General features: G+C 39.5%; 1 protein-coding gene across 2 annotated transcripts in view; it reads left to right on the top strand.

Annotated features, from left to right (window-relative positions):
* Positions 1 to 7,631: 7,631 nt before the first annotated feature.
* The window catches only part of LOC120731129 (collagen alpha-2(VI) chain-like), a 36,455-nt gene continuing 30,042 nt past the window's right edge, over positions 7,632 to 14,044 (top strand). For both annotated transcript variants that reach the window (XM_040027971.1, XM_040027969.1), the window contains exons 1-4: positions 7,632 to 11,260; positions 12,681 to 12,818; positions 13,176 to 13,269; positions 13,434 to 13,559. The gene's annotated coding sequence lies outside the window, so the exon portion shown is untranslated. The remainder of the gene's footprint in view (positions 11,261 to 12,680; positions 12,819 to 13,175; positions 13,270 to 13,433; positions 13,560 to 14,044) is intronic.

Below are 14,044 nucleotides of genomic sequence, written 5' to 3'. Positions count from 1 at the left end.
AGAATTATTTATATAAAATCATCATGTTTAAGTTGTTAACAAATACCTTGAACACTAAAAAAGGACTTTGCATGTAATGTTCCATGATGCAAACTATATTGTAGTGTTAAAAAACATGGTTATAAGTGCTAAATGTGGACTGATCCATACATGATGAATTTCCCTTTACATGCCTTTAAAATGGAAAACATGCAGTAAAATATTAGGGTCCAAACAACTTTGCTACAGATGGATTTCAATTTTCCAGATGCTGAGTTCAGTGAACATGAATCAATAAGCAATTTTGAACTGAGATAAGCTGCTATCGAACAAGGCTGCAGAACGGATGCATTATTTTTTTTTAACCTAAATCCAAATCCAGTCCCTGCTTTTTCTAAGAAATAAAGATTTGATGTCTGGTTTGTGGCGCAGTACTTTAAAGATGAGTTGTTTTGTTCTGTTACTGCCAAAGCTAATACTTTCTTCACGCTTTACCACAGTGTGTCTACCAGTGTTCTAGGATGTAGTGTATCTCAAGACTGCAGCCCGACTGTGACATTGTCTAACTGGTGCTCTGATCTCCACAGCACTAATTGTCCACGAGGGACCTTCTGTGTTTCGCATCTTCCACCGCTGGCAGGCCGTGAACCAGCAGTGGAAGGTTCTGAACTATGATAAATCGATGGACAGCGACGACCTGAAGGACACCACTGTAGACAGGACTCTATCTCAGCCCACCCAGGGCTACCAGACTGGGATAGGAGTATCCACCTCCACCTCCTCGCTGATGGTGGTGGCCTCCACTGCCGCCGGCTCCACCTCCACGACCGTGGTGACGGCCGCCGGAGGAGTGGGAACACACGTGGACCCCAACAGCGGCAGCGCAGTGCCAGACCAACACTGTCCATACAACATCCTCCACCTGCTCAGCCACCTGAGGCAGCCAGAGGCCCGCAGCCAACCCAGCAATAGCACAAGAGAGCTGGTCATGAGGGTTACTACAGTCTGAAGAGTCAGTTGAGGCCTTATCTCACACGAAGGGGAGAGATTTTTGAACCAGCTGACAGCTGAAGAAAAGATCCTGTCTTAACTGCACTGGATTAATATCAACACAATCTTGTTTGTTTGAAAATGCATCTCTGATGTCCTTACATTGATTGAATAAAAGTCAAAGTTGTTTGATTTGCAGAATCGGTTGGAAAATGGTTATTTTGACAGATACGTTCAAAAATATGTGCTTGAATTGTTAATCTGTAGGGAAACCACGTACTGTGGTTTTTATACTTTTTTCTTAACAACAGCTATAATTTCTTATTGGCAACCTGTCAAGCATCTCCAAAACAGCAGCAACCAAAAGAAAAAGAAGGTTAACGGTAGTGTGTTCACAGTGGGTGGGTTTTTTGAGTATGCTGTACACTCTGCAATCATCTTCCACATGTAGGTCTGTATTGCTCATGAGTCAAAATAGGACACCAACCTACCTTGTGATGAGGTGGTTGCCCAGTGAATGCCATTCACATTCAGTGACCTATTGCAACCAGTTGTGGAGACCAGAGGTTAAGCGTGCAACACCCTCAAACTCTGTGCACAGTTGTCCACCAGGCTAAATGTGGGTGATTGCACAGGTTTCCTGTTGGACACTTGTGGCAGCTTGTCTCCAAACAATTGCAGTTCAGCTCGGACCAACTGCGGTCACTCTCAGACAGACTGGTGAAGGTTTGCAAATAAATGTTGTCTAATTTATGACCGCAGACAGATTGCCAACACGTTGCAATTAATCGGAGTCAGTCTGTGCAACTCGTCTGTGATGCATCTTTTTGCAACGAGGACTCGACTCTGCTGGTATTATTTTGGTTATATTTCTATATAAAAACAAGGCTGCAGAGCATCGGTGTGATTTTGCAGTTAAATTTCCGTCTTGCAGCAATTATCTGACTATTTGTAGAGGAATTTCTTAGTTTCAGATCTGTGAGGTTCTAGCAGGGCTCTGAATATAAATAGTTAATGTGATTTTCTTTGTAGACAACAACAGATTTGTAATTTTACTTTTTTGTTGTTTTGAGTGTGATTTTTTCCTTTACTAGATAGTACAGTGAAGCAAGGAGCAAGAGTAGAGGAAGACGTGCAGCAAAGGACCTCAGGATAGCCTTGCAGGACATGGTCACTTGCTCGATCTGTAAATTAAACCAACACCACATTTTATGATTTTCACTGATTCGTCACAGTTAGTTGCTGTATTATCACAAAGAGTATACATGTAATTACCAACCTTTGCATACTGACTCTGTCTTCTTGCCACTTCATCACTTTTTTTTCACTGTCTGGTTGCTCCAAAGATGCAACTGTCTGTGAGCAGCCACAGACCTGGTCCTCATCTTTGAAGCAAGCTTTTCAAAGGCTCCTACACTGGTTTCCCTACTGTGACTGCAGATTGAATTTAGATTTTATTTAACCAAAGAAAATATTTTGAATGTTTAGATCTGCATCCAAATCTTAAAGTACTCAAATTCAGATATGGAGTAGTTCAAAAGGAATCGGTAAATCACTCCATGGTGTCCTTTTCTTCCATACATCACACTAAGATCACATTTAACCAATGAAGAAAAGCAAAAGTTTTGATCTATAGTCTGTTTAGGAACAACACATAGACTGAGACTTCATAACATGCCGCGCAGCAGCTTAGTCAGTGTTTTAAGAATATCATATGTATTCTGCGTGATCTGCAACAGTCATAAAAGTGAGGGAATCACATTTCTAAATATCACATGCAGGTCTAACCTACTTATGTCATAAACCATCATGTTTGTAACACTACAGAGAGATGCTAGTGTTGAATTTAGATTTCTTCGTCCATGTTGTGTGATCAGAGAGAATATTACAGTAATATTACAGTAGGTGTGATGTGCACATCGCTGTGTGGCCTGATGTAAATCACAGACAAGATGTAGTGCAGTAAACAAGTTGCCTAAAACCATTTGTAAACATTTTTTCAGGGTTTTTCCCCCCACTACATCAAAGAAGGCTTGATGGATTTTGGGGCTTTTTTTTTTTTAAGAAAACAAAAACCGCTTTTTTCTTAGTAATGTCTTTGATGGGCATTTCGTCTGTCACTTTCAATGTGATTTTTGTTGATTGCAGGAAGGGTATTTTTTGCAGCATAGTTTGCCAGGATGCATAAAATGGGGGCATGTGGCTGAACAATAGAAGAAATCTCTTTTAAAGGAAGTCACCAGCTAGTTTGTTTAATTGCTTCAGCCAGTGTCTGTATTCACAGAAACGCGTTTCTGCTACAAAGCAGTGGTGTCACTTACAGTCCATTAGGCCCACATTCAGGCTCACATTCGGCTCACAAAGCCGGTAATTTCCTCCGTCTCCCGGCTCTCGGATTCTGATGTGCTCTTTGATATTTCTTTCCAGGTCTTGTTTCATGTCCATGAAAGATCAGTTTTTATCTCAGGGGGCAATGCTAAATCATGTTGTAGGAGGGGAGAAACACTGTTAAAAACATCTTCATAGCAGGGGGTGATGGAGGTTGGGAAGGGAACATCCCCCCCCCCCCCCCCCCCTCCCCACAAGGAAAGACACAAGACCACGAGACACTACACAGTGAAGATGCTGTGCTTTATTGCACAATTTCTGATTTGGATGAAAACAACAATTTTTTAAAAATGGATGCTAATTTTATCCATTAGAAGCAAAACCCGAAAGCAGATCATAGTGTGAAGCATTTCTCAGGAGCTCTGCCTCTGGTGCCTTTCAGCATTTTCCAACATGATTTACATTAAATCACGCCATTAGCTTTAAAGCGCATCAAATAGAAAAGATATTTAAATGATGCTGGTGCTTAATGTCAAGCTGTTTTCTGTTCTTGCAAGTCTTTGCAGGGAATCAGTGCCATAATTTAAACCTGCCATATCAATATATATCCCTTGTTTGCTTTGATATTTGCATCTTCACAAACTCAACTTTCTGCTTCCTCTTTAGCCTTTCGTATTTTATCAATTAACCTCCACTGTGCTGGATCTGCTGTTTCACCATCCCCTCCTCGTAATTAAATACAGGAGTACAGTATCTGCAGAGATTCAGGTAGCGTCGTGATTTTCTGCTGAATTATTTAAGCCGTGAAGCGCTGATATCAATGGGTGGGAGCGGCTGTATAGAAACCACTTGCAAGGAGCTGGGAGGTTGCAGAGAGTTCACCGTGATTCTGCTCGTCTCCGTTCTCTTCACACCTTGTCTCTTTGAATTCACAGATGCGCAGACCTAGCTTTGATATGACACAAGGGAAAAAAAACAACCAGATGCATAGGATTTTTAAAAAATATTCTTTAGATATAAAATGGTGCTGCATATTTAAATTCATTTCATATATTTGCTTCTGGGTCATCTCACTTACTTTTAATGGATTGTTTTCAGTATAAATATCTCTGCTCTTAAGTGCATCTCCTTAAACATGCAAAACACTTGCGAGGTTGCTTCGAGCCCCTTTTCCATTATGGTTCTCGGGTTTCAATAGTCCCTGTATACCCTGCACACTGCTTTCCCAGTACACATAATTGCATTTTGCTATTTGTATGCTACAAATGAGTCCAAACTGAAACTAAGGCTGAACTGCTGAAATCGTGAAAAACTCAATTATGCTGCATCTATCAGATTTTCAATCCAATTTGAAAGCCCCCAGTACTTGTGCTATTTGAGGAGACTTGAAGGTGCGAAATATCAGCAGGGCTGCCGTTCTTCTGGTTGGTGATGATGTTCATTTCCAGAACACTGACCCAGAACTATTTTTGCAGACTGTAGGTGTTTAAAAACATATTCTGGTGCACTTGCAAAGGTTCGGCGTTCTATGAACCTTTTGAAACTGAATAAATTGCACACAGCTAATGTGCTATTCATGCGAGTTGTCTGAAGTCTGAATCACTCGGGAAGAAAGCCCTGTATTCACTGCAACTTCTTCTGATCCTGAAAATGAAAAGAAGCATTTTGAATAGCTGGGTTTTTCTTTTTGTCAGGTGAGATGAAATGATGGGTATTATTGGGAAGCCCTAGAAGCAGCAGCGGTCAGCAACAAATTGCAGGAGAGCAGCTTTCACAGTTCTAGACACATTCTTCTTGTTTTTCAATGCAATGATACGCTTTACACCTGTCCTCCGTCGGCTTATTCGTGTTCAGATTTAGAGGCTGGTGGAGGCTGATAAGGCATTCGCTGAGAGATTTTCAGAAAAAAAACTCAGACATATAGTCAATTTATAGTTATAGTTCAGAGCACACTTGCACACAAAGGAAGAAACTCCAAACAGGAAACCAAGAGCTGAGAGTCACACCGAGGATAGTTACTGTGAAATGTCAGAAATACCACTCCAGGGCCATGCACTTTAACTATGTTAAAAAAACACACACACATAAAAAGATTATTGCTTTATCTTCAATCTTCCATTATGTTTAAATAGACTTTTACAAGAGTGGAACCAATTGAAAAGATGAAAGCCGTTCTGTACTTTACTTGTCAGAAATCATCATCTTGCAATAGGAAAGATTAGCAGTGACATGCGTTCCCCTCTCGGCGGCTAATGGGCAGACTGCTTCTGACGACTTGTAGAGCCTTTTACTGAACATCCAGTGTGATGTTTTTACCAAAGTGGCAAAATATGATTTATGGGCAGAGATTTGAACCTTCAGCATTGACGTGTGTGACGCAATCAGCGTTGTCGGCTGTAACACGTGTTGTGATCACGCTACACAGTTTCTGAACTCACTAGTGCTGATGACGCAGGATGTAATCCCTTCCACAGAACAACTGCTTTCTCCTTATAGAATCTCACTAGACTTTAAGAGTTAAATGACATATCCATAGCTTTAATATAGTAGACTTTGCAGTCTCTGAATGGCATTGCTGGGATTTTTAAAATATTAAAGGCATAATTTATTCAAGCTCAACACTTAACCACGGGAAGTTTGATAACTTGAAGCTTAAATGAAGTTAAAAAGCACATATACAGCACACATAATATCCACACCAAAAACCACTGTTGTCTTTTAAGTTAAAAGAAAAGTCATTTTAATCATGTCCTTCAATTAAACTGTTTCCGAGGTTTTAACTTTCTGAAAATGATTTGATGGTCAAGGAGGACATTTAAAAGAAGTCTTTGGAAATGCAGCTAACAGGGAGAGGTACACAGGTAAGATGGAAATTTACACTCACCAGACATTAGGCGCACCTTGCTGGTACTGGGATGAAGCCCTTTCATTTTCATAACTGTCTTAATTCTTTGTGGCATACACGCCAAATGGCCTATATTGACAGATGTGTCTGGTGCTCTTCTTGATTGAGATCTGGTCTGTGGTCAGCAACAATACTCTGGTAGGCTGTGCTAAGGAGTCCAAAGTGTGCCAAGAAAACATCTCCTACACCATTACACCACCTGTCTGAACAGCTGATACAAGGCAGGATGGATTCATGCTTTTATGTTGTTTTATGACAAATTCTGACCGTACCAACAGAACGTTGCAGCAGAAATCAAAACTCATCGGACCAGGTAACGTTTTTAAAGTCTTCTATGCTTTGGTTCTAAAAAGTGGTTGTTTGATTTACCGTTCCTTCCTATCAGCTTGAAACAATCTGGCCATTCTCCTCGACCTCTGGCATTAACACGGCATTTTCACTCAGAGAACTGCTGCTCACTGGATATTTTCTCTTTTTTTGAACCATTCCCTGTAAACCCTGGAGATGGTTGTGTGGAAATATTCCAATAGATCAGCAGTTTCTGAAATACTCAGAGCAGCCAACACCAGCCAGCACCGATAACCATGTCATTAAATCACCTTTGTTTGAACTTTGTTTGAACAGGCCGTCTTGCCTATGTCTACATATCTACATATATTTTAACTGTAGGATATATACTCTGTCCATGCTGATAAATCCCACAAATGGTGTCATTGTGTTTAGCTTCAAGGATGATCGTGCGCTGTTACATCCTCAGAAAACCATGAAACCATGAAAATATGTGAATATATCTGCATGCCATAGCATTGGTCATATTGCTGATGTTAGCAGGGTGGTGATGGGAAGGCTACAACCGCACCCTCCTAATCTGTGAGTCAACCAGCAGGACCAGGTCTCCAAGGTCACGACCAATGAGATTGTGATCACCATCTAACAGGATATAATATGTGTAGCAGAGCAATATTTCACATTATTACTTTATTTAGTATTTCAAAACACCACACCAGTGGATGGATCACAAAGCCTGATTATGTCATGAACTGAAAATGCAAAATATCTTTTTTTTTTTCTGAAATAGCACAATAAAGCCATTGACTGACTGGTATTTATTGGTATCAATTAAGTAAACATAAAATTTAGTGGAAAAACAGTGCAGTGTTCATAGGTACACAATATGTTTAATTTGGCTGTTTCTTAGTCTGTGTTTAGTCTCTAATGCCTGTTTCCCTTCTCATAATGTTCAGCTGTTCTTCTATAAACATTCATCTAGATGCAGCAGTGGTTTAAAAAAAATGTTGCCCAGGAGAAAGACTCTCAGATTGCCTGCCTCTCTCTTAATCGCTCACTTGCTCACTCAGCATCCCTTTGGAAATGCACCCCCACCCTCATACACACACAGCTGCTTTAAAAACAGCAGCAGCACTTCTGCACGGTGGGTCAATGCTAGTATCCCTGCACTTCTCTAATTGAGTCCCTGATGAGAGATTTCCTGAGCTTGCTGTCTTTGAACGTCGATAGCCGTCCACTGAAGCATCCCCGCTTGTAGTCACAGTGTCAGTCTACAGCGTGCGACCTGATTAAAAGACATTTCCAAAACTAGGACGCATCATGCCTCTAAATGTCTGGTCTCAAAGTGCAGTATTCCCAGTTTTCCCATTTTTAACAGTGCTGCTTGGTGACGGATGAACTGGGAAAGATGAGAGCCTTCTCAGAAAATTTCAGTGAGCCTTTTTCATGCCATGTCAAGATCTTCTTTTAGTTTTGTTCTTACACAGAGGAGTTAGCCTTTTTAGCCACAATAGATATCCAAGACCTTCCAATTTGAGTAGCATCACCCAAGGTCATGTATATGATGAAGGAACCAATTTGGATCGTATAACAATCTGTATAATATCTTATAAAGTGTTCTTATATAAAATATTCTTACATAAAGACATGCATTTAGTAGGGTTAAGTTAACTGGTAATTCTAAACTGCACATAGGTGTGAACTTGAGTGCGAATGGTGTCCTGTCTCTATGTGTTAGCCCTGTGACAGGCTGGTGATCTGTTCAAGGTGTAGCTATGGCAGCTGGGCTCCAGTCCGATGGATAATGTCAGTAACAAGCTCTTTTTCCATATCAGCGCCAGCCTCTCAGTATGGAGTTGTAACTGATTAATCTTAATAGTGGGAGTCCTTGGTCAAGCACAGTGCGGTTATACACTCCAGGGTCTGTAAGTGTCTCTCATAACATTTTTGCCATAGCACATCTACACTTGCATTTACACACTTAAGTTAAATGAAGCATAGAGTTTCAATCATCAGGACCCACTGAGTGACCTCCTCACAGCAACTACAGAGAAGACATGTTCCTGCCCTTCATTCATTCTATTATGAATAAAATCAGGGAAGCATGAAAAGGCAGGCAGGTCATCTGTAATAATCTACCCACAGTGTATGACAGGAGAAATGTCCTTCAAGAGATAATGAATGATTTATGTCTCATAACAATGAGACCTAAACGCAGCAGAAGCTCCGGTGCCAGATTCAAGACTTACAGTTTGAGCCTTCAGTGAGCATTTTAACAAATATTCAGTTTTAGTGGGAGTGAAACAAATACTCTTTAATATATCAAGAAATCTCTGTACGTGTCTGTGTGTGTTACACCCATCTTTAGAAGGGGTCTATTGCTGCAGTGTCAGCTGTTAAGGTCATTGTTATCAGAAGGGGTCTCACGTCTTGGTTTGGGGGTTTAATGCATGTTGTAAAGCAATACATGGCTGTCTGAAAAGATAGTCATGCTAAAAAAGTACATCCAAAGTTGGGTACATCCAAAATCTTAGCATTGAGCTAATAAGTAGCCCAGTGCAGTTTTGTAGCACAAGGTCACTGGACAGTAACCAGTGCAGGTAAGATTTAAGTGTTTTGAATTGAGTTACTACTAAAACAGCAACATAAAACAGAGGAACTTGAATATCTAAACCATTTATGCACCGAAGGGTCGGATCGGTGTCACGTACCAATTCATTTATCTTTGTGGTCTTCAGCGTCTGATTATTCACTGAGCATTCATCCCTGTATGCTGACTCATCTCCTCCTGTGATGAACGCAACAACAGTCAACAAATTTAATTATGGTGTTGGATGGGTGGACTAGTATGCAGCTGTAAGCACAGACGGAGTGGAGGACTGGAATCAGCACACAGTCTTGAGCTGTACCAGCGTTTAGTGTAATGGAGGAAGAGAGGTGAGGGGCCTATTTTGACTCTCTGTGGGCGGTCAGTGAGGAAGTCTTTGATCCAGGTGCAGATGAAGATGAGGAGGCCAAAGTCTCGTAGCAAGCTGATTAGGATATCAGGCGTGGTATTGAATACAGAGCTAAGGTCTCATAGCTACCTATAGTAGTAGTAAAGTTTGTGAGAGTGCACGCATATGGTTGAATGTGTGCGTGTGTCCCCAGCACATGTGTGCCAAGTTGCAGCGTATGTTTTTTCAAGCTTCTATTAAGTTTTTTATTTACTGAGGATTTAAAAATTTAGAGATGCTAGTTTGGTCACAGCAGCAGCTCAGGTGCCGAGCTGTGCCTCTGTGTGAATTTAATTGTTTGATTCTGGAAGTATTTAGAATTTATTTATTTTAATTCTGTAATTTTTGATCACATGGAGTGGCCAAAAGCATGGTGCCACTTAGACGATGAGGTCTGTGCCTGGAGGATATTTACTTGTTGTGAGTTTAAACTTTAAAGACTGGAGTTTAAATTGCCGTTAAGGAGCGTTAATGTGGACTATTTGTGGAATTGTATTGTTTGGATCAGCCGTTTATTGTCAGCTTTGGTTTGGTCTTTTTATCTGGAATGTTTTTCTTGGGCTATGAAGACAGGTTGGTGCAAACATTTTCATTAATGGTGTGCTAAGAGTGCAGCACTGGGATCAGCACTTTCCAAAGACCTGAAGGCTCAACCTGATGGCTGGATAGCTGCCTTAGCAAATAATTTGCTGTCCAGTGGGAAACGTTTCCCACATCTTACTGCTGATGGCGTCGAGGTCTAATGCCTGGTAGACCCTGCTACATGAACCCACTTGAGGGGTGAGGGGGATGGGGATGGAGACGCAACTCACCAAACCAGCACAAAGAGTGCTGCTACTGCTAGGCAACCCCATTACCATCCCCAGTTTATTGCATTTCTGTAACCATCCAGCTGAGGTCACAGCTGTTTAAGGGACTTGTTATTATATAAAAGACAGCTGAAATCAGTGAGTCTGTTGCTTCTGTGTTTTAGACACACACTATTAGACACATAAATGCACTTTGCTCACTGTAAAAGGTTTGCTGTCTGTACCTAAAATCTGTATGACTCCTACAATGAGCAACTATTGTTCCCTGTATGTGCTGAAGAGAGAAAGAGAGGATTTTTGCATTCAGGAGACATTTGAGAGGTAACTTTGTGGCTGTGTTGTGTCAAACAGCATATTGCAGCCAAAAAGTGTTTGCATACACTGTCTTGCTGGAAAAAGTTAATGAACAGTAAGTTCACTGTGCATTGTGCTACGTTTAAACTGAGCACAAAGTGAAACCGAAAGAAAAGATAATGGAATTTCCCCAGAATCTTGCCAGCTCTTTTGTCTTCTCAGAAGACCTCAGCTTTTCTTCATCTACACTGAAAGTTTTCATCTCTTAAAGAGTCCCAAAACTTGTACGGGAAAGGTGCCAGGTTGGATTCAAAGCTCTGTGTTCTGTGTTTACTCTGTTGCCCTAAAGAGCTCTAAAGAGACTTTAGTCAGGTTTTAAGTCGTCCACTCCGAATCATAACTCAAAACACTCACATAACTCAACAGCCACCAGTGGCCTAAGTAACACAGATAATCTAAAACAGAGAGAAAGCTCACAGAGAAACTGTGCTGTGATAGGCAGTACCTTCACTTCCATAGTTCACACAGACTTCCCCTTCATGCTCTGTAACATTTTTTCTTTACCTTCACTTTCACAGAGAAGCTGCTTTTCGTTTTAATCGTTTAATTTTCACGAACAGCAAAGATTTACTGCGATGGAAACCTAAAGACTTCATCTTATACCGCTGAGGGTAAGACTCTTGAATCAGTTCTGCATGATGTTTGTTTATAGGATCTGATACAGAAGGTGTTCACAGCATCGATGCAGTTAATAAATTGTTGCTAATGCAGCTGCAGACATTAGTGAAGAAAGGAGTTTTGTAGAGAAGTAAATGAAGCAGCGGTTTGTAACAAGAAACAATACTTACTTGTATCTAAATCCAGCCAGTTACTCAAAAACTTTGAAGTTACAATCGTTACAGTTGACTAAAGGAAAGTTAGACAAAGGCTGAAGCAGCTTCAAAGCAGGCAAGGCCCAAAGCTGCCCTCACGTAAATGGTAAATGGCCTGCATTTGTATAGCACTTTTCTAGTCCATAGGACCCCAAAGCGCTTTACATTTACGTTTGATCATTTGTCTCCACAAACTCGATATTATTTAACAATCCAGAAAAAATCAGAATAATATATGACAGTTTTTACTGTTTTAATGATCTTTATTGATAATTCAGTGAAAAAATTGTCACACATTTTTCATTGGAGTGGTACTGTGTGAAATTCTTTGGTGATTAGGACTTAGGCTGATATGTAGCATAATTCGAAGGCCCGGCAGCCATCTATAATTTCTATATGAACTCTGCATGATATACAAAACAAACACCAGGGCCATGTTCCAGAGGGCACGTTTAACAAACTCTAACTTTAAATTCTGAACTGATTATAAATTAACTACATTTTGACTTCTTCAAGAAAAAGTTCATTTTAAATGTTGTTATATCTTTACAATAGCATGGAGCTTGTGAGGGAAATACATATTTTCAAGCCTTGATCTACATTTAAAAAATGTTAACATTTTATTTTATTTCCTCGTGTGCTCTAACGTTTGTGCCACATCTGCCCTAAATTAACACTAATGATAATTATTTTAATTTTCTCTCATGGTTACTACATCAGTATGTACAACCTCTTTAAGCAAAAGGCACATTTTAATGCTGAAATCCACATATTGTTGTTTTCCATGAATTTTCAAGTATACTGTTTTACGTTAGAATCCAAATTATAGTTGTTTACTTACAGAATAGCTGGTTTTAGTGGTTGGATAATATTTATGAATAATATCAGTGAAGTAAAGCGTGCCAGCTCAAATGTGGGTGTAAAATCATGAATTTAGTTTGTTATTTGTTTGATAATAAAGAATATAAGTTTTAGTTTTAGTGTTTTTTTGACAGATCTCTAAAATATCTCTCTTCTAATATATTTGTTAAGCACTGTAAGCAAACCACCAGGTTATTCCTTTAAATACTTTTTTCTTTCATTATAAAAAAAAAACAATTAAAAAAACAATCAAACAAAGAACAAAAAGCAAATCAATTTTTTACCCTGAATCATAAAGATTTAACTTTTTATCCACATGAACCAGGTTTCCTGCTGCTCACTTACATTTTTTTTTCAGATGTTCTCCTGCTGTTTTAGATCATACAGCTCATCTCCTTACAAATCTCAGTGAGACGGTCTTCAGTTCAGGAAAGTCTTCATTCTGCCGTGTAAAATGACTTCAGGAGGAAATTCTTTGACAGCTGCAGTGTTGCTGGTAAAATATTTATCATACAAACTTACAAGAAGCTTTTTAAAGAAAAATAAAACTATTGTTTTTCCTTCTATGTAACTATTTTGTAACCCCGTCAACATTTTCTGACTCACATCTGCATCACTGTGTGAATTACATGCTATAATTTCCTCCTGTACTGTCTGTTTTTCATTTAAATTGATGCTGTCATCACTATCTTCCTTCTTCAATCATCAGCTCTCATTTTCAGGTTGTTGCACATTTCATTTCATATCTTTCTTCTTTTCCACCTCCTGCTGCTCTCTGTTAGTCGAGCCATTCTCAGTTTGAAGCCTAGTTCTACCTTTAAATGTATTCTTTGTTCTTCTTCTTTGTTTTCAGATAATCATGATGAAAGTCTTCAGTGTCCTCACTCAATCATGTCCTTCAGAAATGTATCAAGCACAAGGCCTGTGCTGTTCAAAGTGTCCTGCAGGTAAGAGCCAGCTGAATGTTAGAGGCTGATTTGCCTCCTGCTCTTTACTGTCTCTCTATATGTGAAAGTTCAACTTCACACCTTTATAACTCTAAATGTTTCACAATTTAGATGAGTAACAGCGACATGTATTGAAAATAGTCTGCTTTTTTCTATTATAACAGGAAATCGAGTCAAGACAGATTGCACAGAGACTGCACACACTTCCTGTGTGGCCTGCGAGGATGGAACCCACATGGATAAGCCCAGCGGACTCAAACAATGCACTCACTGCACACTCTGTGACCCAAGTAGGTTTTTATTCATATTTCTTATTTATGAAACTAGTGAAGCTGTTACTGCCGTATAAGAATTAAAAGTGTTAGATAGACAGACAGAACATTTTATTTTATTTCCTCGTGCTCTTTAGGTTCCTCCGGGAAATTCAGTAAAGATTGGTATAAGGGTCCTATTGCTTTGATTTGACATTGTTACCCTCTACGATATGATGTTGCCTACAGATAATATACCGTACTTTAGATTTTCATCAAAGTAAAAGGAAGCATCAATTTCATTGATGTTTTCTATAAATATTTTTTTCTGAATTAAAATGTTCAATTGTTCAATCTGACAATTATTACAAACTTTTAATATATCAGTAATTTTAAAATAATTGATTAAATGTTGATTACTGTTATAGTGTCTAATTTTAAGCAGGAAAAACACCATAAGTCACTTTCGATGAATGACATCATAATATCACCACAGCAGTGACCTCTCTGCCTCGTTCTTTCCC

The sequence above is a fragment of the Simochromis diagramma genome, unplaced genomic scaffold (genome assembly GCF_900408965.1).
Source record: "Simochromis diagramma unplaced genomic scaffold, fSimDia1.1 OVJJ01000343.1, whole genome shotgun sequence".
NCBI classification, from domain to species: domain Eukaryota; kingdom Metazoa; phylum Chordata; class Actinopteri; order Cichliformes; family Cichlidae; genus Simochromis; species Simochromis diagramma.
Note: the sequence above shows the minus strand (reverse complement) of the source record. Positions and strands in the feature narration are given on the sequence as shown.